This window comes from Daphnia magna, linkage group LG3 (assembly GCF_020631705.1).
Source record: "Daphnia magna isolate NIES linkage group LG3, ASM2063170v1.1, whole genome shotgun sequence".
NCBI lineage: Eukaryota > Metazoa > Arthropoda > Branchiopoda > Diplostraca > Daphniidae > Daphnia > Daphnia magna.
Window position 1 is genome coordinate 2457685 of NC_059184.1, and position 27864 is coordinate 2485548.

General features: G+C 40.6%; 2 long non-coding RNA genes across 3 annotated transcripts; one reads left to right on the plus strand and one right to left on the minus strand.

The window, feature by feature from the left end:
* Positions 1–76: 76 nt before the first annotated feature.
* LOC123470725 lies at positions 77–27627 on the minus strand. The gene is made up of 2 exons (XR_006644448.1): positions 27495–27627; positions 77–435 (listed from the first exon to the last, which is right to left on the minus strand). It is a non-coding gene; the product is annotated as an uncharacterized LOC123470725 (long non-coding RNA).
* On the plus strand, positions 22087–25547 carry LOC116918920. 2 transcript variants are annotated; one of them, XR_004391718.2, is made up of 4 exons: positions 22087–23877; positions 23970–24771; positions 24873–24953; positions 25018–25547. It is a non-coding gene; the product is annotated as an uncharacterized LOC116918920 (long non-coding RNA). The 2 variants fall into 2 exon arrangements; XR_004391717.2 differs by having other exon boundaries at positions 22244–24771; positions 25018–25536.
* Positions 27628–27864: the final 237 nt, after the last annotated feature.

The window sequence follows — 27864 nt, forward strand, 5'->3', positions numbered from 1 at the left end:
GTTGAGTGAATATATGCGCGCACAGTGCTCAGGAGTTAAGGGAAACTGAAAGAATAAAAACGAATGGATAAGCTGATTACATCTGGAAGTATTTATTTATTTATTTTTTTAAGGGGAATTTATTTTACTAAAAGGAAGATAAAAAATAAAAAAGAAAGAAAGATAAAAAAACTGAACGAGCAAAAATGTTTTTAATCGGCATAAAAATGGGGACTATATTTCCTTAACGTTTGGTAGGAATTAAATAAAAAAATAAATAAAAAATAAATAAAAAGTGTGGGTTTCACCAAATCCTTTCCGCCTTTTGATATCGCCGACTCTAGTCGCCGTGTAATGCCCGTCTCGTCGACAAGTCAGCTGGTGCCAAGTGCCGACTCTCGATCAACGGAATCGGATCATACCGTACGAGCGGCGCCGCTGACGTGTGACATCCTTCTTTCATATATATATATATAAAAAGAGGCAACAAAAAATATGTCTAGATTAAAATATAGAAAAAAAAAAGGACAAATCTCAGAAGAGCCAAGAAAAAAAATGTTATCACCAAGGGCAGGATAAAAAGGAATAAAAAGATTGAAATACCCATGTGAAATTCCACACTCGGCAACGGTGGCGGTTAAAATTGGTCAAAATGTAATTCGCTTGCGCCATATGATTGGTACCGAAATTCAATTTTTTTATTTTACATGCAAAGCACAACGGGTTTTTCACGGTCATTATCGGTGGCGTCTGGGGGTTTAGACAACATACTGTAAAGAAACACATACGCGGTTTCTATTTACGCAGTTTTAGTTCTTTTCTACGAATTCAAAATCCAATAGATTCACGAAAAAAGATAGCGGATCGGTAGCCAATGAAGCCAATTGTTCCGTGACTGCCGTCACAATTTTTTGTTGGCGGGGACTATGGACTTTAGCTGCGGCTTGACAACTCTATTCACGAAACACACACAGAGTTACATAACAGACAAATAATTGTCAGGAAATTCAGTCTGCGATCTAGCGCTTATTGAAAACGAATTGAAGAAGCAGCTTGGGTTTATTACATGCCCGTCTTTCCGTCCGCATTGTCCGCTCCGATTGCGGTTGGCAACACAACCGCATCAACAACGCTTCTAGCGCCTGGTTGTGTCTAATTGAAAGCCAAAGAGAAAAACAAAGAATTATAATAAAATATTTTGAAAATAAAAAGAAAAGGGAAACGTCCTCCTTTTCGTGTCTTGATTGTGTCTAATTCCTTAAGGGCTCCTTTTTTGGTATCGATCACGACACCATAAATATTCATACAATACAAGAATAAAACTCGTCGATGTCTCTCGCAAAAAAAAAAAAAATCCTCATCAATGTCATGTACCATCGTTTTTCCCGGAAAAAAGTGCCTTGCAAATACCGGCCAAGAAAATCTTCCCTCTTTTTGTGTGTGTGTGTGTGTCTTGGTTGTTATTCAAAAATGTTTGTTATGTATGTCGCCCCCCCCCTTTCCCTGAAAGTAAAGTCCTCTTCCTTTTTTTCTTTTTATTATCATCTTCATGTCCACAGACAAACAACAAACTTGTGAGGACGAGGCTTCGGCGCACTTGGGATCTATCGTATGGGGTCAGGGCGAGGGCGAGGACGTGGTCCAAGGATAAAATCCCGTAAAAGAAATAACAAAATAAAAACGCTAGTCTATACGTAAGATGCGGTAGACGGATGTATGGATACAATGTCGCAACGTCGCACAGCAAGAGATAAATGCACGGAAGACAAGCGGAGATGGGGGGTCCGATCAAACACAGAGCGAGACATGGCCAACATTATTGTCGTATCGGATGGCGCATCCTGCGCTTGTTTGCGCAATCGACAATTTGTAAGTGTGGCTTATTGGAATGCAAAGAAAAAGGAAATGGTATTTTGTAAATTCGCTTCTGTGCGCGCGAAGAAAAGATGAGATATTCAAAACAATAACAAAATAATTTCGCTTAGATGGAGATGTTTCCTGCTGAAATGGTCCGAATAAAAGCTGCCTAGAAACACACACACACAAGAAATGCCCTAATGAATGCGCGATTCAGCTCTTGACACACACGAAACTTGACAATGCCTTTTAAGCGACATAATAAATTCATTAGAATTATTCCCAAGACCGTTTTCCAGTTATAGGGCGTGGCTGGATGGCATTACGCCGACAAGCACATCGTTTTGTTGGGTTCCCAGTTTACAAGTTTATGTTGACGAAAGAGAGAGGGACGTCAGTTTTCTTATCACAATGTTCAATCTTTCTACTCGTGCGCTTTATATGGCGACGTGATATCATTCGATGCACGTGTTTGTCTTTCCCCTTTGACATACAGAAGATTTGCGTTTTCTTATTTACCACAATCTAAACCGAAAGGTTTACTTAACACAGTTAGAAAAAATTGAATCAACACGACCAACGGCAATTTTAAACGACAAAAATGGTTGGAAAAAAAAGAACTGCAAATGATATTGGAATGGGTATAATAAGATAAGCCACAAAAAAAAAATACACACATTACGTGCACATGGAACGAAAAACGAGTTCAAGAAACAATAAACATTGAGAAACGATATCTTGATTTAAAAAAATAAAATAAATGCTGGCCGGATGCTATTGGCGGAAATCGGCATGTTTGGCACGAGCGCGCGGTCTCATTATCATAAACGGAAATTCAAAACGCGGCATATATATATATATATATTTTCTTTTCTTTCTGGATAAGCGTTTGGTATAAAATCAAAATAATAAAATAACAAGAAAAATTGGCCATCAGCAAAAAACCGCCCGAGAATAGGATTTCGTAAACGAGGTATTTTTTTTTTTCATAAAAAAAAAAATGAAATGCAAATGAAAAACAAATCCACCCAACTTTAATTTAAATAATAAAAAAAATATGTTTTTTGAGTCGACAAGATTGACGGCACGTACGATCGTCTCTGACGGCATAGTCAATGCGAACCCAAATACGAGATATTAGTAAACATTTCAATATATGTGTATATATCATAGCGCGTTACTATATACACTAAATAGGAAACGCGTGTAGCAACCAGACGTGATGGCTCTCACGTACTCACTCTTTCTCTCTCTCTCTCTCTTCGTATATGCAAAACTCTTCTTTAAAAGTTTATGTGTTACACGAGACGACCGACAAAACCAAAGCAAAATAAAAAAAAAGACCCTTTTCGCTTCTAGTATATCTCATTTTTCAGCCTTTGCACCGCGGGGCCCTTCGTTTTCAAGGGAAAAAGAGAGACGAAAGATATAGAGTGGGGTAGGCACTGAAAAATCTGGATGCCCCCAAAAGAGCCATCAACGACTTTCATCCATTTTTGATCGGTGGAAAGCTTCAAGTGGCAGCGGCCAGTAAGAGTCTCCTTTCTTCATTCATTATGAATGATGGTTGACTATATTAAGAGTGGGCTGAGCATTTTACAAACCATTCCAATCTACTCCGCTATCTTGCTCTATTTTAATTCTCGTCATGTTTCGATTGTCGGTTCGCCCTACTTTTAAACGAATACGGTTGGCAAATAATATCAAGAGCTGTCAAAATGTTTGACCATGCAAAACTATAATAAGCCTCTGTCTGACCCTCTCGTTCTTTTTCCCTTGACTCGACCTTGTTGTCTGTGACGTGTTTTGCATCGCGATGAGAAAAGCCTTGCCACACAGTTGATTACATTTTTTTTTTTTAAATAATAAGAGAGTTGCAAACATAAAGGTGGAGGGGAGTATAAGCAGCAGCCGCTTTCACTTCGTTTCAATCGGCGGATCTCCCGACTTCAATGCCTCGCTCCTTACCATTCGGCTTTTATTCGTTTTTTTCCTCTTTCTTACGTAATGTACGCGTGCGACTGATTACCAACGATCAGAAAGTTGTTTGAGGGGAAAATTCATGCCCAGTTTTTTTTTTGTTTTATTAAATTATGTTTCTATTTTTCCTTTTTTTTCGTTATTTCGGCTTGTTGTTAGGAGGATTTTATGAAGTCCCCCCCCCCCATTTTTTTCGTTTTGCTTTGGAGAAAAAAAAAATGTGGACCTTGCCCGCTGGGTCGTTGATATAAAAACAAGTTGAAGCTGATGACGAGTTGGCGTGTGCGCTCCGTTCGGCCCGTCCCGCGTGCATCAAAATTCTCTTTTGTCCTGTTCGAATCCACTCCCCCCCCCAACAATTTTCTTTTGTTTGCCTATTTTTTTTCGTTGTCTGAGCATTGATATTATCAAAGAATGCGTTCTCCCCCCCTCATTGCCCTCTCCCTAAAAAAAAAAAGAAGAAGAAGAATGGATTGTACTCGACAACCTACGCGACATGTTAGCATTTCTATTTCTTTCTCCAACAGTCAGTTTGAATTGCTCGAGAATTCACTTATGTAAACAGACATTGAGGCTACGTAACTAGAAAAAAATTATAAACAAAAACATAACACGCTAACATATTATGACGTTGTGATATTCGCTTTTTTTTCCATACGTGGATTGAATTTCAACAACCACTGCGTAATTTGTACAGTTTCCGGCTATCCAAAAAGCCCCAGTCCCAACTTCGTATTCATTTAATATCGAGTGTTTCTTTCCAAAGCAGAAAAAAAATGGAACCGATAGGCCCTCCCTATCAGTGGGGGGCAACATTCAGGCACTTTGAAGTTGTCGTTTTTCTTTCGTTGCGACTGACATGTTCCAAAAAAGGTCTTTAGGGCCTCCTGCGATGATTGTTATTTCTTTCGGCTCTTTCTTTTTCCTCTATACCCATTTGAAAGAAGTAAACGATACTGGCCATTCATGAATGGGTGGCTTGTCTATAATAACCCCTAGGTTCGTATAGTGTCAGGGAGGAGGTAGCGCTATGTGATGCTGCTCCGGAAATGAACACAAACAAAAAAAATAAATTTAAAGGAGAAAAATAAAAAGGTTGAAAGAAAAGAAAAGAAAAAAACAAAAACAATTGAGAATCAAATGTGGCTCGAGCTGCGTTTCTCTTCTTCTCTTTTTTATATACGATCATTTTACGACATTTCGTTTGACGTTGGACGAGAGAGGAAATGGGCCGTTTCGTTCACACCGACACACATCCTTATACTGTAAATATATAGTAACACACATCGGCGGCCAGCCAAAATGAACCCCGGGCTTTCCCCGGCCTTATATAACGCTTACCGCTTATTGGAACCCCGGCTGCATTTATACGCTTTATTGTTACCATTTGCCTCCTTTTGTTGTTCCGTTTGTTTTTTACCTTTTTTCTTAAAACATTTGACACTTTCAATGTCTGGCTACCAGAATTATTTACTACCGTAAAAAATGAATATTATAGTTTTATAATATCTGTGTATACGCGGGGGGGAAAACAAAAATTCCTTTTCACGATTTGAGTCTTTCGTTCGTTGAATCGCCTTCAACTGTTCCGAGTATAGCTTCCGCACGTGGAATTTCGTCCTACCTTTCCGCTGGTTTACCCTTTTTTTAAATACACTCTTTTCCGTCTTCGAATTGTTCTTTTACAACATCTAATTAGTTGCAACGCAACAAAAAGCAAAAAGAGGCAAATTTCTCGAAATGATATGATATTTAAAAATAAATACAGAAAAATATATGTATCCTCCCTTTTCTTTTTCTCGGGTCTGTTACAACGTGGTCGTTGTTACACGCTGTAACCGATGACATGTGAAAAGGTCTTAAAGGAAAAGAGAAAAACACGTTTAAAAAATAAAAAGAGAGGAAAAACAATTTTCGCTTGTCTTTTCTTTTATTTGTTTCCCGTTTACTACAAGTTTTTGTTGTCGTCCATCCCTCTCGTATATTTCACGACTTGTTCCGGTTTTCTTTCTCTTCTTCGCCTCCACCCGAAACGACCGTTTGTTTGTTACATCGCCGAGCAACAAAAAACCTACGATTATTATTATATATATATTTTTTTTAAAGGGATGTCATCGTTACACAAGTACATAAGGCCACTACCGACATGATTACCTTCTCTCTCTTTTTTGTGTGTGTGTGTTCTATTCATTTCTTTGGCGGCTGACACTTACGAGCAGGGGGTGAATAAGAAAGAAAGAAAAAAAAAAAAAAGGAAGTTTAACGGAAAGAAGCTTTGGGGTTCTACGTGTGAACCGGTGACGCTGCGGGATCCCGACACGTATCCTTGCCTATCTCCAATACGTAATTACACGCCTCTTCTTTTTTTGTTTTACCTTTTGTGTGTACTCGTGCAGTACATACAAAATACTAACTTTCTCTTTTTTTTATTAGTTGGGGGAAGAAAAGATTAATAGACTACAAATACATTGAAATGTATTTGAGTTGAGGAAATGACCGTATGTCGTCTTTTTTTTACGACTCAAACGTTTACGAATAAGAGATCGTTACTAAGAGAGAAAAAAACAAGTAATTATGCTATTATAAAGGCTATTGTTCCCTCCCGTTGTAACCCTTTTTTTTGTTTCTAGTTTGCAAGTGGAAGAACGTCGAACAAAATAATACTCGTGACGGGAGGTTGAATCAACGATTAGCGAGATCGCTTATTAACTTTGCCCAACTGACAAGTTCCGAGTTAAAAATACAGAGTTGATTGATCTTGGGACGCCATTTTTAGAAAATAAAGCCAAGAGATATGCGACTATCACATAGACGAATGTCTAATTCTTGGAGCCACACAGTTTATCATTTTCCAAGAATTCAAACTATTGCTCGTTTTCTTTTCTCCCAAAAAGATTTCATCTTTTTAAATTTCACTGGAAGTGATGGGATTGACCTCGCGTCTCTTTTCTCCCGCTCGTGAAGATTACCATCACTGAAGTAAATAAGGAAAGATGCAAGCGGTTGATCATCGAGTCATGATGGATATCCGTTGTGACACGTTCACGGTATACAAAACATTCAACACGGATGACATCCGTCGTCAAAAAGAAACAAACATTCCCTTCCCAGTGCAGCAGTTTTATGAAAGCGTCCAATTCTTTGGGATTATTACTGTCGCAACCATTACGCCATTTTGTTCTATTTATTATCATTATCATCCAACTCGAGAGAGACACATGACATGTCTCATTTTCGTTTGCTCTCAATTGTCCATCCCGTAAAGAAAAAGAAAAAAGTCCAATCATTTAGCTAAACGTGAAGTTGAATTAAAAGGAATGATAGCGCGCAATCAACTAGCTGGCATTTTTTCACGTAATGAGCGAGTGACACACCGAAGGTTAAGTCCTATAATTAGCAACTAGATTGCCACGCTATTTCACAATATGCCGACACATTTTCAGGATCGACTAGTCTTTTTAAAGTTCCATTGTCTTGTCAATCTGCTGTCGAACCGTGCAAACGCTAAAATCGGACAGAAATTCTCATTTCTCTGTAACAGACGTGCTCCTCTCAATTAAACAAAACAAAGAGCCTTTAGAACAGGAAGGACACAGTGACCGGTCGATATTGTTTGCATTTCCGCGTCGTTCCCTTCTGATCTTATCAACGTTGGCCTTTGCTCTTTGGTCTTCAATTTGGTCCACCCACGAGTTTCGTCATCTTTTTAAGGACGGAACACACGAAAAGTGGGACAGATTCGATCAAAGGACGAAAACAATAAAACCCTCGTGGTATAGCTCATTGAATTAGCAAGCTCACCAATGATTACGACACGTAGAAAACACCCGTTACATAATTGTTTTGCAAGAGGCCTGACGCAATCGTTATTCTAACTTCCCTTATATATTATTTTTTTTCGTTTCCTCTTTTAAAAAAAAAAAAGATAAGAAATGAAGACGAAATGCCATTCCCTTCACGTCTGCCATGACTCTACCCGATGAAAAATGCGTAGCTGGCTCGACTCTTCGCTGTCGTAATAATCGTTTCGTATTACGTCACATTTCTCTCTCACTGGAAGACGTAGTTGCGCGTAAACGGCCCCCCCCCCTTTTCTTATAAATGAAAATGCTTTCCATTCGACAACAACCAACTTTGCTCTTTACATTTAAAAGCTATTCAAAATTGAAAAGATGGTGTAGCGCAACATTGCGAGTAAAAACTACTCAATCAAAGAGGCTCGACTGAAAAGGGGGCGGTACCTTAGCGTGCACAGAGATCGTAACATTCAACAACAATTTCAATTTCTTGCTGCTGTTACGACCAATCATCACCCCCTTCAACACTGACTGCCAATTAAAATCAAAAACAATTTCTTTTATCAGGCCCAGACGTTTTTAATTTCTTTTTTCTCTCTCTCTCAACGAATCGATAATGAAAATGGCCACCACGTTTGTCAGTATCACGCACATCGACTTCTTCTTCAGATTCTCCTGTCTGTTGCGACCGGCTAGAAATTGCGTCATCAACGTCCCATCGGGGATAGCAACACGCTAGACTGCTGCCACCGCCATTACTACTACTACACCACACGGAAGTTTCCGCTTGGATTCGCAGTTAGCTCTTCAGAAATAGAAAAGAATAGTTGCGCTGTATAGCCCCGATCGTCATTTTCTGATTCAAATAGAAGAGACAACAGCCGCCGTTGGGGCTTGCCTGTGTCTAAGAGAGCGAAACAAAACCAGAAAATAGACAATGGAGGCCATAGACAGGAGAGCAACTCATCTAGTCGTGATAAAGATATGCTAATATACCAACAAGAGACAGAGCATTTTAAAGGAGGGGGCTGAAACGAATAGGAATAAAAAGCGTGCAGAGTGATAAGCCTCATCACACTCGAAAAGAAGAAAAATCTAGTTGAAGAAAAGAACTGGCAACCCCTTTTAAAAATTGTTCATCACGACGACGAGTAGGCAAAAGCGAACAAGAAAGAGAGCACACACCATCACAGCTGCCGAGGATCTCACCAGGACCCTCTATATTACCAGTCGGTGGATGATGAGAGAGAACTACGCGCTCTATTCTCTTTTCTATACAAGTTCAATGCCTTTCTAGTCACACACACACACACAGGCAGTGTGTGTGTGTGTGGCCTCTATACATATCTCTTGAACGACACCAGTATATATATATATACACACCCTATGTTACGACGCTATTTATCACGGCGGTTCCAGCAACGGTGACAACTCTTTCTCTCGTTTGTGTGTCTCTATATACGTGTGAGAAAGAGAGCCAGAAACGAAATTGAAATTGAACGACGACTACAGATGAGCTGGCACCCCCATTGTGTTTGCGTCGAAAACGAGAATGAAATGAGAAAAGGGATATCTGCGAAAAGCGGATTATTTGTTCGTAATAGAATGTAGATACAGTTTTTACTAAGAGACCTTTTTCTCTCTTTGGTCTCGTACTTTACTAACTTTTTTTTTACACATTTAAATAATAATAATAATAATTTTAAAAAAAGTGCTTCTTCTAAACGCATAGCAACAGTCCGGGAGCGTCTTTTTCAAATAGGTCGACCATTGGGGTTTTTTTTTGTGGCTTCTTTTATTCGTTTTTTTCCAGCACATTTTCACTTTGTTTTTCTTTTTTGTCTTGGCGTTTCGTTTGCCAAAAAAAAAAAAAATGTGACTGGTTTCGTGGCGACCTCTACGCTCCTTGATATGGTGGTGAGCCTGTCACGTAAAAGATGAGTCAAAAACTCTGCTTATGGCCGTACATAGTCTATGTATTATACCATAAACATGAGCATGATGGATGAGGAATTGAGAGTTCACCCAGTCCCTTTCGCGGTCGGGTTGGTGAGCCCCGTAAGGGAGAATGGAACATGACGAATGCGACTATTTTGCATTCGACATTCCAAGGTGTTTGAAAATTTCCTTCAGATGGTTTTCTTTTCTTTTTTTTAAGGGAAACGGAATGTTAAGAAACGATGTGGCGACGAGGGAGAAGAGGCGGAACGAAAGCAAATGCATCATGGATGCATGTTTTGATGGTAGTTGATCACTTCATCTGTGTTGCCCTCATTTGTCCACAACGGCTTCAACATACCCTGAAGACAATCAACATAGCCCCCACGTTCGCCATCAATTTGTTTCTGGTTATCGCTTTAGATAAAGAGCTTCTTTGATTTTATGTTTCCAAAAACATTGTATCGTTTTAAAAGAGTCTTAATCGGCCATTCCAACCCAATTTAATGGTAGGGTTATTCTTTGGATCGACGAGCAATCGACCTCGTCCCATTAGTCATTTCGCATTCCCCTACAATCTTTTCCACTTCTTTGCGTGATGGCTTTGTGCATAAACTAGCAGCAGCTTTTGATTAATGGCTTCATTTTTTTTGTTTTGTTTTGTTTCGCCACGGCTTTAAATCAATAGATTGAAGAAGAAAAAGGGAGGCAATCAAAGGTGAGCAGCTGCCGCTGTTTAACCTTTGTGGAAAAAAAACAAAACATCTCATTTGGAAAGAGATAGAGAGAAATCGATCTGGATTTACAATCACGTCAACCACATAACAGAGCAATCAACACACACAACACACAAAAAAAGAAATGAACAAGGCGTGAGGGCCTTAACTGTCACCACTCCTCACAACCGGTTCTTTTCAATCTAAAAATGAATCATTTTCCGCTTTTTCTGCGCGCACATAGGAAGAAGCGAGAATAGCGAGACAACTCCCATCGATGACGCTAGTCAAATTGTAGGGTGAGCCTCGCCAAGAAATATTTAAAAAAAAACAAAAAAACGATCCCTTTTCAGCAAAGTCAAGTAGCGGGTGGGTGACATCGCCTCGCTTGCCTACACTCGGCCTCATCGTTTTTTGATCTATTCAAACACACGCACACACACCCAAAAATGATACCCTCATTTTTTGCTGCATCTTCATTTGAAAATAAAGAAAAGGCAGGTGAATATAAATGAATCACGTTCCTCTGTTTTTCACGTTTACAATTTTCAGTTTCTAGGGAGGCAAGCCGGGGCTAGTTTTCTGTCCCTAGCAACCGAAAGTCGGCAACCAAGACAAACGGGAAAGAAACAGAGAGAGAGTGAGCCACTCTATATGTGAGAGGTACATCAGTCTGCAGTGCGTATAGAAAAGGAAACGGAGGGAGGTAGGAGAAAGAAAGAAAAAAAATAAATGTCTGACCTACTTCGAGTGGAGGGGTAGTGACGGGGAGTAGGGACAAAAACACTGGCACATGGACGCATATATTTCCGACCGTGAGAGCGTGACTGAAGCGCCCTCTCTTTTTTTATTCCCCCCCTCTCTCCCTCCAATTTTTGTGTGTGTGTCGGTGTGTGTGTGTGTGTGTGAGTTGGCTTGTCTCCTAATACCCTCTCTCTCCCTTCTCTTTCCCTTTATTTTTTATTTTTTGCTTCTCATTTGGTCCCGACGCCATTTTGTTGGCTGCTGTTGGCGCTCACGATACATCCCATGAGGAATCGGCTCATCGTGAGAGACGCGGGATTCGTAAGAAAAAGATCCTCAAAGATGGAGTAGTCTAGACACTCACACACAGACAACGCCGAAAAAAAAAAATAAAATAGAAGATAAAAAAAAAAAAGAAGAAGAAGAAAAGAGTCGAGGTCGGGAGGCTGATTTCGATCAAAGTATTATCCGACGCGTAAGACGTCGATGAATTCGGCGGAAACGCGATGCAACTACGTCTGACAGCTAAGGATAAAGCCAACGGTAGCGACACTGGGATGGGAAAGGATCGGGCACGGAGCAACAAAAAAAAAAAACTTCCTGTTTGGCCTGGAACGTCATTGGCCTTGACTACAATCCGCTTTGTCTATCCACTACTACGACCACGATTACACACTACTACATGCAACCCCAGCATTGCGTTATTCGGGCTATGCAAAACGCATAGACGAACATTTTTTGTTGGTTATGTTTTGCTGGCCAAGAGTCAAGTGTTGGCAGCTACGTAAGAGATGCCATGGTGATGGTCTCGGTTGCCATCACAGAAAATGATGATGGCATCGCGCATCGGACTTGTTTTTCTTGCGTTCCGTCCATTTTTCTTTTAGCCCATATTTTTCTATTTGCTACTCGCTTTTTCTTTTCCGAATGTCATTCCTGTTTTGGGGGTATCGATCATCGGTCCCTCCCCGTAGAAAAATCGTTAAAAAAGATTAGAAACATTACGTGCATACTGCAGCTAGTTTCTCATTTGGTATTGAACGATAAATTTAGCACGCGCACACACACAAAGCAAAAAGGGATGCGAGCGCGACATGTCCCATGCAACAACAAAAAAAATTCAATCGGTTCAATTCAACTGTCTATGACGAGAAAAAAAACGTGCATGGCAACAGAAAAATGATGTCGAGCGCACACAAAAAAAATATTATTGAAAAAATTCGGTGGCCATGAAGTTGCTACTAGGAAAAAGGGGAACTTCCCTGTGTGCGTTATATGTCGTTTATACAATCTGCTAGATTAGGTATAAATATAGCTAGACTGAATAAATTCAACGGTATATAATATATTTATATATAAAGAGGGTAGTGCTAGTTGTGATATGGCTTTTGCTGACGATGGAAAAAGGTTTTTTTTTTTTATTTCGACTGTTGTATTTGAAGGAGGGAACGCGCGCGCGCCCAACGGTGCCTTGATGATGGATCGTCCCATATCCAGCAGCTTGGAAAAAGGCATCCGCACAGACTAAAGGGGAAAAAAAAAGCCTAAACAGGAAATACGAACGAGTCTTTCTTTTTCTTTCTTTAATTCAGACCTTTCCAATCAGGAAAAAAAAACAAATCCTGCAATCTGGCATCGAGTCAAATAAAAACAACAACAAAAAGAACAGAAAACTTGTTTAGAACGACTTCAAAAACAAAATTAACTGTGCGAAAAATCAGCAGATGTACATGACATTGACAAAATAAAAAAAAAACTTCATTTCAATGTGTCTCTCCTTTTTTTTTCTTTCTATCGATCAGAATTGGAAAGATGGAATAAATTTTCATGTCCAAATGTCCAAATGTCGTGGACCCTTCACACTTTGACAACCACGAGGGATAGACTCCGCTAAAGGACACCCCACAAAAGGCCAATGTCAATTTTTATAACAATACATACCGCACATTGTGTTGTGTATATGATGAGGAACAAGGGAAAGGGGGATCAAACAGTCTTGTAAAGATACGTAACAAGAGGCGTTCGGTTTGATGATCGTTTGACTCTTTTGCCCATTTATTTTTACGACGGGGCATAGGCGCGACGATATGCCCAATGATAGGACCCACAGGAAGAGGATCGTTTGGCCTATCAAAATACAAGGTTGATGCCCTTTTGATAACAACAGCGAGGTGGATAGCTTTAAAAAAATAATAATAAATGATATGCGGTAATAAATGGGAAAAGGGCTGATTGATCGGACGTGTTTTATTAGGATCATCTTTTTTTGTTCCCTACGCTTTTGGACGTACCTTCTAGCAAAGTTTGTGGTTTGCAGCTAAGGATAAAAACACGGCCAATTATGGTAGTTCTTTTCTACTTTTATTCGTGAAATCTTGTTGAAAAAAAAACACAAACTCGCAACGAATGTTACATCGAATAAGTGAACAAACCGGAAAGGTAGCTGAAACAGCTTCTGGTTAATAACCGTTGATACAAGGCGTAATGTTTTCTATAAGACACTTGAGAAATGTGAGATTTCCCTTTGATCACGACTATCATCATCATCATCTCAATTTTCATTTCATCTTTCCCACTGTCGTCTCGTCAAACATTTGAATCGATCGCCTACCTTTCCGTAGAAATGATCATTTTCAAATCACCACTTCTAGATGTCTTGGATTTCTCTCTCTATTTTCAAGCACATTCAAATAATTGATGTTTCTATTTATAGAAACGATCCATTCGACGATTGAGTTCCCGCAATAAAAACAGCTAAAAAAAAAAGGAGAGAGGCGGCAATTGCAGCTAATTCGAAGAAATCGGGGATGGTCAAACAATATGCCGGCACAGCAACGGACGGCACCGCACCGGGAGCAAAGGATAAAATAAAAAATTGGGTGGAATGACGATGGCGGGATAGCGACATCATGCGCTAATGCCGGCGCCTGGACGTCGCCTCACGTTATTCGCTTGACAACGCCAATCAAGTACAACACACACACATGCAACGACCTCGTTCTCGCTGTGTTTCCTGGAAATCTAAGCAAACATCTCGAAACAAAAAGAACGACCCAACAACAACAACAAAAAGGATAAAATAACTAATAGAAAAAGAAAAAAAAAAAAGAAAATAAATACCGCTCTATAGAAAAATATCAACGCCATTGGCTTGAAATGCTGCCAACTCTGATCACATATAGACGCTTGCTAGTTAGCAACACTAGAAATGGGAAATAAAAGAGAAGCCCTGCACAATCCGGTTTCGTCGGAGACTTGCGGCTGGAGACACCGAGGCCAGAGTGATGAGATCGAAGAAGAAGATGAACAAGCGATAAAGAAAAAAAAAAAAAATTGTACAAACACACACACATTCCTTGTCCGTCGGTTGGCATCAGCTGCATAGTTACCACCAACCTCCTTTCTAGTGTCTTTCTCGATTTATTTATAAATATATATCAACTGCTAGGAGTTGTTATTTCTTCGTTAACACACCGTCCCTTATTTTCTTCATCTAATAACTATTTGATTTGTTTTTTCTTCACTTCGACCGTGCCTGGAACAACTACAAAAACCTTGCTCTTCTGGGAAATGATACAGCCCAGCCCCGCTGTTTCCAACGGCTCTTCGCTTCCCTCTCACTTTTTTTTTTTAAGTTTGTCCGTCTTTCTCTTTTATGTATTTTGCACGCTGTCTTAAGACTCGTTACTACGCAAAACCTTTTCCTTGTACTATTATCTATAAATTACATATAGTTGCATATCCCCCTGTCGCACTGCGAGCTTAATCGAATCGCAACTATACAATCATTCCCTTCGCGCACGGGTTTCCAACGTTTCATTCAACGTCGGACTCCAATTCGATTGATTTTTTTTAAATAGGAAATTCTGCTTCTTCTTCCGAGTACAACTTCCTCGTTGGCTTCTTTTTTTTTTCGAAAATAGAAGAATTTGTGTTGGTTTTTGAAGGGATGGTTGAGATCATTTCAAATGCGCAGATCGAATAAACGATGACCAAACGCAGATGTGGTGGGACGATAGGGAAAGGTGGTCTCCATCAAAATTCAAATCAAGACTCACCGTAGCAACAGGAGATTTTTTTTTTAAAGTGGGGGGAATAGAAAAAATCGAGACTGGGGTTGTAAGAAAACGAGAGTTGCTCGAGTCCCGACTGTGACGATACCGCCAGGGTAGCGCACATAATCTTTCCGCCTATTCTACCTCATTCCCTTTTATATATACCTTTTTTTTTTTTTTTAAAGAATAATAAAAAAACATGCTCCCCTCACTACCTCTCTCTTTTCATATTCTCTGGGCGCCAAAATGTGAAAAAGAGAAGAATCTCCTTAAAAGGTTTTGACTTTCTGAACATGTTGATGGCATAACACGAGTCAAGGCGGCTGCGCTTGGGCACAGGGATCCCCTCCAACATTATTTTAAAAAACTTGAGTTAGGCATACGCATAGAGAGGCATTAGAATAAAAAAATATGGAGAAGAAGAAGAAGAAGAAAAAAATAAAACATTGGGAGTTTATTACCCCATTTATTAGAACACAAAGAATACGGCACTTTAGTTAACCTCTGGCACGGCTTTGAAATAATTCACTTTCAGAATAAAGGTTTAAAAAAAAACGAGCTGGACTTTAACATTCCTCTGTCCGTTATATTTAAAAAAACGTCTGATTTACCATCATGTTTGATAGCAAGCGCAAGAGAAGCGGCCTTCTTTTACGTTGTCCATCGATCGCGGTCCTATCGAAGAAGCGCATCCAGTGATTTGCATCACTTCCCATTTCTTCTTTTCTTTCCCATCCGTTCCATCCACTCAATCCTAATATTTCTTTTTTCTTCGAATTATTCCGTTATAATTAAGCGCCATGAGTCACGCCATTTTTTTGTTCACCAAAATTAACGCTTGCGAATCGCTGTATCCATTTTTCTTTTTGCGCGCGCGCGTCCTTGCCACCGTTACATCACCGTGTCTGCTCTCTTTTCTCCGAATTCCACCCAATTCTAGCGAAATCTTCCCGCCAAATAGTCAGCCTGTTCTCCATTACTTTAGCGAGCCCTTGGAGCCAGGAGAGACGGTGATGGATGATACGATTCGGGTGTTGTTGATACGCGGAAGAGACGAAAACAACAACAACAAAAAAAAAAGGATAATTACACTATTTCTAAGAAAAACATTGTCTTGTAACTATGCGTTTCTTTCTCTCTCTTATTTTTTTTCATCATTCCTCGACTCGTCTTCATCTGATCTCCAATGCGTGCAATCGACAAACCGAAAATAGCAAACGTCAATTCTGGCTAAAGTTCAATCCGGGTCGTAGACAATAATTACACAGTTCACTTGAAAATCTGGTGCGTTTATCAATTATTTTGATTTATGTCCAGATCTATTTATTATTTTTTTTTAGTTATGTATCGCGCGTCATTGGAATGCTCGGAAATCAAGTCATAAAGAAAGAAACAAAAAAAGAATTTCGGCTTCATTTTCGATGGTTTGACCGATAAACTGCCCTTTCTTCCTTTGCTTAATCGATCTTTTTTCGAGGTATTCGGATGGATATAAATACCGCCAGTGTATAATGGTATTGATCACGATTTATGCACCCTCGGGTTACAGCACCATCGTTAACTGTACCATTGAAATGATCCTTAGCTATAATTAGTTCCATCAATAAAGAGAGAAGCACGCAGTGTGCGCGGGTGCTGATGATTTTCTCTCGTTTTCAAATCCAGCAGATGAGAAAAAAGAACAAAAAAAAAAGGGGGAATAAAAAAGAAACAAAAAGGTGTGGACTTGTAGTTGCGTGCTCATCTTCTAGGTCATTGCGTATAGTCATGTATTATAACTGTAATTCGAGTCGGGACAAGAACCCCGTACGTCGATCGAATCAAAGATGGCCGAAACGATGCCTCCCTTTGGCTCAGGGGTCCGGTACGCCCGTCATCAAATACCTTGCATTTCTTTCTTTCTTTCCTAATATTTATTTTATTAAATCCCACCGCCACTCTTGTCATATTGTTATTTTTGATTCCCTTGAAATCGGATCGGTGTTTCTTTTTCATTTGTAGCGATTCTAAAAAACACGAGCAATACGGCGAAAAACAGGAAGGGAACGAGAGTGGACGATGTCAAAAAGTCCGTCACGGACTTGGGCGTGGCCGCTGGTCTGTCGGCCACTATACCTACAATCCCACGGACTGGCGTCTAAATTCCCAATGGTATCCCTTTCTCGTGAACGCCGCGACGTTTACACAGAATTCCTTCTTTTTTTAAAACAAAAAGCAAAGGGATCCGCGCGCGCGACGCCCTGCATGAAGTCGGCATATCAAACATGCACTTTACCTGCATAACTGATGGGATAAAAAAAAAAAGGAAAAACAAACTGGGACTGCTTTGTTGGGCCGCGCTGTTTTTGGATTCACGTGACTGGAGAACAGAGGCCTTGGCCCAGCAATCCTTTTTAAGGCTAGCGCGCACTTTGGCCTCTTATCCCCCACATAATTATTGGACTTTTTTTTTTCAATTTTCACCTCTTTTCTTCCCTCTTCGTTTTAATTTTACTTGAATTTATTTTTAAGGGTAGATGGAATTTTTTTTTTAATTACATAAATATAAGAAACGTGAATCTTCTGATTGATGGCTCGGAGAAAACAAGGAGAGAGAGAGCGAAAAGAGAGAATATAGCGCAACGACATAAAGGAGCGGGGGAAATAAAAAAGAAAGGAGAGAAAATGAAGGGAAACAAAAAAATAAAATAAAAAAAAAATTTTGGAATGCGAGAATGGTGCCCGGGCGCCATGTTATATTCCTGGAACGAGATGAAAGTCTTTTCGGGAAATTGCGCTCTGCACTGCTGACACCCGAATGCAGACAGCGTATACAGTTGGCAACGGTAGAGATATAAATAAACACTTAATTCCAGTAGCCGTATTAGGCGCATTACACAATTGTTTCCATTTATAAAACAAACAGCAAAAAAACAAAAAAAACCCAGAATGTTAATCTATCGCGGCCGCGATAATCGCTGATGTCTCCCGTCGTCGTACCTTGACGTACCAGCACACAAACATAAACGAAATGCGGGTTTTTTGCCGCACAACAACAACACGCCGCCGTATGAACGTTTTCACTTGGTAACAACTAACGAGCGCACCTGAAGAAGAAAGTGAACGTTCGAAAAAAACAAGCAAAAAAGAAGGGGGGGAGAGAGAAATTTTCGTAAGAAAAACCTTCAAACATCTATTTCTTTTATCGGTACCACTGTGTTAGTGTGTTACACCCACCCAAACAATCCCTTCACTCACCTATCCCCCCAAGAAAAAGAAAAAAATGGATCCGGTATTATTAAACATTTACACACACACACACAGACACGACATCTTGAATCATGATATAATCATACCTTTTTAAGTATGTTACAAGACTAACATAACCTCCAATGATCAAGGTCGTTTCAAGTGTATGGATCACGCTATGACATCATCGTTTTTAGACACAAGAAAAAACTGCTGACGATCGGGCAAAGGAAAAAAAAAGTTCGGCAATGGTTGGCAATTGAAAACAAAAACAAAAACATTTTTGAAAAAACAAAAAAAAGGGACGATCCCCGTTTGTGTGTGTGTGTGTGTGTGTGTGTGTGACGCCAGCAATGACGTCAATGCCGTGTTGCTGTTAAGAAAATGGAAAAATGGAAGGTGGAAGAACGGCGGAAGAGTTTGGACATAATGCCCGTTATGTTGTCGACAGCCGACACCGTTGTTGACGCCCCTGCACCATGCTGGATCTGGCACGGACCTTCTTCTTTAGCCGACAACCGGGGGCTATATATCGAACAATTCATAATAGAAAAAAAGAAAAAAAGAAAAAAGCAGCTCCTGTCTCTCGTGATTCAATCACCACACCAGGGTGTGTGTGTGTGTGTCTTCTCTTTTTCTCTCCCAAACTATTATGACTAGCTCTTCTCTTTCTTTTAGCCATCCGTCTGCGCAGCGTACGAGAGGGCTGGATTAGTCATCAACTTTCATCCATTAGAAGTGGTGATCAGTGGCACTGTCTTTCAAAAAATGAAGGGGGGGCTAAGCAATGGAAGGAAGAAATGTGAAGACAAAAGGCAGACTACTACACCAAGCTCTTATATAGTAGCGTGAGTAGGGGGTAGTAGAAAGGGGCGCGCAGGGACTGGTGGGGCACAGTCACGATCGATACAGATTGAGGACGGAGCATGTGTGTGTGCATGCGAGCTGTTGCCATACGCCATTTATAAAATACGGTTATCTGATCAAATATGCCTCCCTTTTTTCCCTGCCTGGCTAGACCTTGAAATTCATCTTTCATGCCACAAGACCACGTCAATCGCCAAAGTACTCCAATACAAGCGGGGAGGCAAAATGGAAACAAATTCGATTCGATTACATTTTAAAAAAAAAAGGACCCACCCTAACAAACGCCAATGGCCGTATAGACACATACTACGCGTTTCCTATAGTTACTATATCAAAAGAAAAAGGGAGTCCAATTGTTAAAGACACATTCAAACTAGCCACTTTTGCAGGGGAATAACTTGCAATCAAGTTAATAGTAAGGGAAAAAAAAAAATTCCCTTTTATTTTCTCACGAAGATGAATGCAAATCGATGTCAATCAAACGTATCGACCCAACTCACCGGTCGGTTAAAGCGGGCAAGGTTTTCCTCGTTTTCTATAGAAACTTCGTCACTCGATAGCTTAACATAGACCTTCACTAGAATAGGGCGGTAACCGCGTTAAAAAAAAAAAAAAAAAAAAGAAGAATAAAATAAAAAGGGAACAGTAGCCTTTGGTCTGAGAGGGAAATCGTGTTGCGCCACATCGCCCATCATCACCTAAACACGGACAGCAGAACTAAAGCTTTATGGTGAAAGAATCGCATGAAAAACATAATACAACTATCAAAAAAGAGTATATTTGTTTTCAACCGAAATAAAAGGGAGGAGGAGGAGGGATGAAGGGATGTAGCCAGAATAGACGCGTTGCCAGTCGCCTCTCAAAAATAAAAACTTGAACCGAAACTCGTGATTGCAAGTGCCAATAAAACAGGCACGCACGGCACACGCATTTATTATTAGCAGGGCTATATGAAACTTTTTCTTTCACCCTCCCCCCCCTAGGCCCTCTCTAATGTATATAAATCTTACGTCGACCGGCGTGATTCGTCGCAATCTCGGCGTTTCGGAAAATAGGATTTAAAACAAAGAAAAACTTGTGCCTTCCAAGAAAATTGTTGTATGAACGATCTTAGCCGTTTAACTTATTACGTGACCTTCTCGATCAACTGAATTATTAGTTTACAATCTCAACAGATTTGTATCATTTGCTTTTCGTGTACTTTTCTTTTATTGCCAGACAACTTTTTGAAAGTCCCCCTTTTTCCTTTTTTTTTACTCAAAGCTACGTACACACATCAAAACCAATTACGAACTTGTGAGCCATTCCATTATCTTGTTTTTCTCGCAAAAAGAATAATAAGAAAGTTACTCGTTTTTAAACCGTTCCACAAATCCCCTTTCAACCATAAATCAGAATCAGTCAAATTTGCGTTGCTTTACGCTGCCAAATGGCACAGAGGGGCAAGTCGACCGGCGAGGACCACCAACACGCAGGTCGTCTAGCGCCATCATTATCCAAAGAAAAATAAAACCGAGATAGCACAAACAAAACAAAAAAGGGGGAAAAGAAATGGGCAAGTCGGGACGTTGCGCGGGAGCCGTTCAATCTGCAATCAACGGGATATCGGAGAGCGATAGACGCGCGAGTAAAGAGGAAAGAGCTGTGCGCGTAATTCAAGCAGCGGGAGGGTTTTGTTTGATGTTGTTGTTGATTTCCAGTTTGCCCTGCGTGGCAGGCAACCCTCCAGCCGGGCTCCATAGATCAAGAACTTTTAAAAGCATCGCTTTTGAACAGAGTCAGCTCTTTATTTTTGTCTCTATAAATAGCAGAAGCGCGAGCGCTAGTGCAAGAACATCATTGAGGAGGGCGATTTTATGATGTTGACTCGGAACAAGAGAAAACAATAGCCATCATCAGATGACAGAGCGCATCGCCTTTCACGATTTCAACAAGAAGAGGAAGACTTGGGGCGTTGTTTTAACTTCGCCACCTTGACACCCTTTGCTTCCCGTACCACACGCTGAACGCCGTTCCAAAATCGGGCAGACGCGACTTTGAAGTTTTAGGACGCTATCGAGTACGATCATTAATGTTGAACGTGTTTTTAAAACGAGTTTGTACGCTACGATAAAGGCCCAATATACACAGCAGTCCAAGTCACCCTTTATTTGCCCAGTGCCGTGTGTATATTGTTCCCAGTTCGTACACAATTCCTCACTATACCGTTCCACCTCTTTTTATTCCTGGTACAACTGTACTTACTATCCATTTCTTCTCCTTTGCCATATAGATTTACGTTTTTCTTTCGTCCTTTTTCGCTAGTACCCTTCACATCGATGCCACCAGCAGACCGTGACGTCTCTGGCAAAGCAAATTCAAGAGAGAGCGAGTGAGCTAAACAGAGAGAAGGGGGACGACAGAGGGATTGAGGTTCGTATATAAGAGTCGGAGCTGGTTATACAGTTTGTATAGTAACAACCAGGAGAAAAAAAATGGTTACTAAGGTTGGGCTAAGCTCCACAACTCGCTTCAGCCGGAGAAAGAAAAAGAAAGAAAGAAAAAACGACGCTTCATGCAATCACACGCTATACCTCCGGGATAGCGAACAGGGAGAAACAGACAGAGGGAATGGAAGAGGGGGGAGAAAGGGAGGGTTATCGTAGTATAGTATAGTATAGTAGTCATAGTAGTAGTAGTAGTAGTCGTCATCGTAGTAGGTAGTAAGAGCGGTGCCAGACAAGCGTCGTAGGGGCCCGTCCAAAATGGTGAAACGGGGAGAGCAAAACAAAAATCGATGGCGGATCAATAAAATGTGACGACGCACGATGTATACAGCCGCTTGTAGTATAGAACGCGCCATTTTCTAGTCTCGTCGGCTAGACGAAGCGGGAGGAAGTAGAGAGAAGCCAGCGGATATGGTTAAAGGGGGGAGGAGGACGAAAGAGGAGGAGGAGGAACTGGGCTGAACTGAAAGGCAAAATAAGCAAAGAGCCGTCCTTCTTTCAGGCTCGTTTCTTGTCGCTGTAACGGTTACACACACTGTACAGCCCTGAGGCGTAGATAGCGCTAGGGCTGGTTGGACCCATGTATATGCGAGTCAGGCACAGGAAGGTCAGTCGGGCCGTCACGTGAACGCACCAGCGTCTGGTTCCGGACTTGTTTTCTTTTTTTCCAACGTGTTTTCTAGGCCGTGCGCACGGCCGCCTCTTGTTTGGTTTGTTTGGGGAAATGTAAAAAAATAAAAGGAAGTAAAATGGATTTTGTCGCAACCTTCAATTGTCTACACAATTCCTAACATCTTTCTGTTTTGGCTGTTCTGTTTTTGTTTTTCAAATCTCTCCTGACCCTTCCCTCTAATCGATGAATCAAATACGACAGCCAAACACAACGTCAAGCGAAAAAAGAAACAGACGACACAATAACATTTCGCTCGTTGGCCATTTCCAGGAAAGAAAACAAATCGATAACACGAAGGCTAGTCTAGTACGAACGTTGCCGCCATTGTGAAATCAAAAACAACATTCCCGAAACAACAACAACAAAATCAAAGAAATGGCAAGATGAAGGTAAAATGGCTGTCTGCTAACACGGCGCAGCAAAACAGTCGTCGACTTAGATATTTTCATACGTCAGTCAAGAGGAGAGGTGGCAAAGTAAATTGAATCATTGCACAGTGACACGAACGTCTGCGAAATCCCGGCTCGTCAAGAGCTCTTGACGAGAATCTCATGCCCGAGATTTCTGCGAATTGCGCGCGAAAAAACGGAGGCAAAAACACGTTCGCATTTCAAATAAAAACATACGCACACACACAAAAAAATGGGAGGATTGCAGACACATCCATCCGACGTGAGAAAAAAAAAAACAACAAACTTTTGGAAGCTTTCCAAAGTGGGGAATGAGCGTCTGATTCAATCTTACTACTTTACAATTTACACCATACTATGCTAAGGTGGTGTGTATCAACGCAAAGCAAATCTTGATGAAGGAAGAAGCGGAAGAACAAGAGAAAAATAAAAAAAATAAAAGGAAGTTCAGTTGCATCTTTGAATGTGAAAACAGCGCGGCAAACAAAAAATCGCCTATGACGACAGAAGTGGCAGAAGTAAGCGGAAGTATGCGCCAGATCGATTCCAGCGGGAGGATAGAATTAAAAAAATCCAGTAAATAGAGATGCTACTCCGTGCATTCTTTTTCCCTATTATTGAAGGTATTCAAGAGAAAGGAAAACAAAAAATGCGGATCGATCCAGTAAGCAAACGGAAATATCGCCCCTCCCCCCTCATTTTTATTCCCATTTTGTTTTTGTTTATATACAGATTTTTTTTTTTTTTTTCCCCGGTCACGTTGCTGGATGCACTCGGCTCGGTACAACTGAACTTGGATGGGGGAAACATCCTGCGCTTAGACGTCGTACAAGTCCGAATTGTAGGGCGCAAGTGCGCACAATGTTCCGGCGCATCAGCGCCATCGTCTCGTACGGAAACACACAGACAACAGACGCATGGAGATAGAGAGACACACACAAACTATGGGGATACGATATACCTAGCCCCTCCATGTCTTTACGATGCGGTAAGAGAGAGAGAGAGAGCGCAAAAAAAAGGGGGGGTGGGGGGCGATCAATATCTCATTCTAGTAAGAACTGAACCCTCTCTCCTTTGGCCTCGACGCTTCGGAGAAACTAACGCAAAACGTCAAGGATTTCGCAAATCTTTTCTACATAATGTACTGGTATGTTTTTAAGCAAACAGCTTCCTTCCGTGCTTCATCCTAATTTTGGCAATCGATAGTTAATTTTAAAAATATATATATATATATTAAAGAGCTTAGCACATGGCGGTGATGGCTGCGGACAGAGGGAAAGATAAACAAAAGAAATAGAGCAATTCAACTTCATCAGCAATCTACTTGTTTCCCCCACTAGAACGCAATGGTACTGCCATGACCTCCACCCTGCGTAGCGCTGCAGAAATGACGGCACTTGATTCGACGCAATCCAATAACACGCTCTGTCGCCACCAGACGATTGACGGTCCCTTTCAATCATAGACCAGCACACAAACATCCCCCCAAAAAATATAGACAAGAATAAAAAAAAAAAAAAAAATGACATAAATTAGCGGAATTTCGTCTGTTACATAACCAAAAAATTTCGAAACCACTGGCAATTAATAATTCCCAATTTCCTTAATCAAAGTAATTATTCCCTTCAGTTTTCGTAAAGGGACATAAAACACACATCTTTGATCGCCGAAACGATTCCTGTTTACTAATAGAAAATCATTCCACTGGTAATCGCGTTATCTACGTGACAACGAGTGGCAGGCTACCAAAAAAAAAGAGCTTACAAACAGAGTGTGTGTGTGTGTGTGTGTATGTTTGGAAGGGAGGAAACGTTGCAAGAGCTCCGGAAGCGATACGAGATGTCATTCTTAGAGGGGGGTTTCTCCTTTTTGTAGACTACAATGTGCGCTTGGAAATTGAACAGAGTGATGGGAAAGAAAGAAGCACTACAGTAGTAATAGTAGTAGTAGTAGTAGCGGTGGGGTTGGTCGTATCTGTCATGGATGTCAACTGGCACGACGCTGCGGCATTTTGCCGGATGACAATAAAAAGAAGCAAAAGGTTCGTCGCACGTCTCTTATATACGCAGAGACCAATGATGCTTTTTAGCCTCTCCGGTTGAATTGTTTGTACTGTCTAACTTCGTTTTTGTATGTATATAGATATAAGTGGCCGGGCTGAGAGGATAGAAAGCGACTGTGTTGGATTCATCTGCCATCGGTCCGTGTTTTGTCAAAGAGACAGTAAGAGATCTCGTACAACGAAAAGGCATTTTTTTTTTTTCTTCTTACATTTACGTTTGTCCAGGGGACCACTTTGATAAATCAACCGACATCCGTAAGTGGACCCGCACCGCATGGAGCAAAACCCTAACGTAATCCGGAAATCATTCTCTTTGCCCATCCTCATTGAATTTCTCGTTTTTATTTGACCTTCTACACCCCCAAACGTTTCAGAATAATTGGGTAAACTTCGAAAAATAAAAAATACAAATTCAAAAAGAAAATGGCGGAAATCCTCACATTTACAATTCCCCTCCAAAAAAGGGAAAAAGAATAGATACTCATCAGTTCTCGATGATCAAGCGCAGCTGAATAGACGTCAACGACATTAACACGAAACTCCGAGATAATGTTAGATAACTTTTTCTCTCAACACCGGTAGATTATTCACGTTACATAACATTATTACGGCTTTATTATGCGACCCGTTGCCAGGCCAAGGGACAAGGAAAGTCAATGAGAATTTTAAACAAGTTTTAAAAGAAGACGAGACTGCATAATGGGCCTCTTCAATCAATGTTCAAATTTTGTGTGCGTGTTTCTATGCGTAAGTCTCCCCCCCATTCGAATTCCGGGAATTTTCTTTTTTTATTTTATGTTTTCTCGGACTTGTCTTTTTCTCTTCCGCCTTCGAGAGCTGCACGGCGTAGCGCAGCCGCATTCTCGACGGATTAAAAAACAAAAAAACATCAATAAAATAAGCCTACCGTACGATTATTTAATAGCTATGCGCATACTGTACGTAACAGGGGGACAGCATTGAAATTGAAGCAAGAAAAAAGAAAAAATCAACGAACGGTCAGAAATAACAAAATTCCAAAGAAAACAAAAAAATATTCGGATGAATCTAAAAAAAAATTAATCAGGCGACGGCCAATTATTAATGACGTCTGGTATGTGGAACGCACGTACTGTCCTGATACCACCCCTTCTTCTCCCGCTGGCGTACACGTTGAACTCTTCCTCACCACCACCGAATAAGAGAGAATCATGTCACATCCTTTATCTTTAGATTTTTCTTTTTTTTTCTGTCGCATTCTTTTCGTTTGATTCCCTGGAATTTATTTTTGGTTTTAGCAAGCCCATCTCAAGACAAAAGACATACATAACAAATGAACTTGTTTACATCTATCGTCGAGTTCGAAACTGAAAGGGCAGACGAACCAAGCAGCCACCCCATCATAACAAAATTTGTAAGAGAGTAGGAGAGACAGGAAAAGTGCTACGATAGGTGACTGATCTCTTTCCATTTCTCTCGACACCGACAAAAAAAATAAAATAAAATAAAAGCGAACCCGCGCGTTTCGAACACGAAAATCGGACGTCGTTAGCTACAGACCAGCGGGTTACGGAGTACGTATCAGCATCGTTAAGTCGCCCCGACTTAACGATGCTACTCAACTAACTCCTTTTTTTCCCTTGTTAACTTTTCTTTTCACTGTGCTCAGTGGTCCAACGAGAAAATAAATTCGGCCTCACACTTCTCAATTCTTTTTTTTTTTTTTGGGGGGGGGGGGCCTCTATTTCTAAAAGCCTTAACAACATTTGTCTTTCCTGAACTGCCACCTCGTTACATGTACAGAGTCTAGAAAGAGTTCGTGCACAATGTACGTTCAGCTCGTAAACAATTTTTTTTTTTTAAGAGAAACCATTTACCACGTTCTTTCTATCCCCACCCCCTTTTTTTTTGGGGGGGGAGGGTGAATAAGATCGAAAGTCTAAAGTTTCTTGATGGTCTTTTAAGTGTACCTACATCGATATGCAATTGAAAAGAGATGGCAAAGATGAACTGGAGATATACACACACTCGTCTGCCTCCAGAAATCGATGCCATTATTAGGGTTCTACGTTCTTTTATTTTCTAGACAGACAGGGCGGAGTGAAAAGAATGGAGGGAAATGAATAAAAAAAAAAGGACGAGACAGACTCGTGACACGCAAGTTCTCTTGATCTATATCAATACTTCCCATAATGGCTGGAAAGAAGGGAAAAAAAGGCGTGTGACGATTCGCTTTCAACATTCGACGTGCTGATATCAAACAATTTGATTCGCTTCCCACAAATTCACAGAAATAAAAAATAAATCTCGTGAAATGACGAAAAATAAAATGGGAAAAAAAAGTTACACGAATAAACGAAACAAGTTGGTGGTCAGAGTTGGGAAAACGACAAAAAAAAACGACGCCATTTTCCTTCGCACGCAAGTAAAACAAAAGAATTTGCAAAAGGGTGTTCTCCAAACGCGTCATCAACGCAGTCAACGATCAACGTGACCAATTCCAAAAGTGGGTAACAAGACGTTTTGCCAAGACGACGAATACAACTGGCATGACTATGGCATTCCTTTCATAATTCGTACGACGTCCCAAAAAATGCCCCCCCAAAAAAAAGATAAATATCACGAGAAAGCTTCTTCTTTGGCGACAGTCCACACTGCATTTGGCAAGTTTCACATAACCACGAGACCATCAACTAAAGAGACGAGAAGGTATTAAGACTTACTACTGGATGATCGTGAACGTGTCTCTGCATTCGCTGCCAATGGACGCCGAAGACAGGAGAGGACATCTTGACGCAAAAGACTATGGCCGAGAATTCTGCAGTCGTAGGCAAATGTCACGTTATTACCAATTATTACCACGGCCATGAATATCCATCACTAGATCGTTTATTATACGTATGCCATTTGTCCCTGCATGCCGTCATTCCTTTACTGACGTCAGCCAATATTAATGAAAAATCTCACATGGCCCGCAAAGTGGAAAACCACGTGTTTCTCCACTAATCGGTTCTCTTTCACCATTGTTTTTTGGTCTGTGTCGTACGTAGACGTAAAAAACAAGAGCACAGACAAAGTAATCTTTCATTTTAC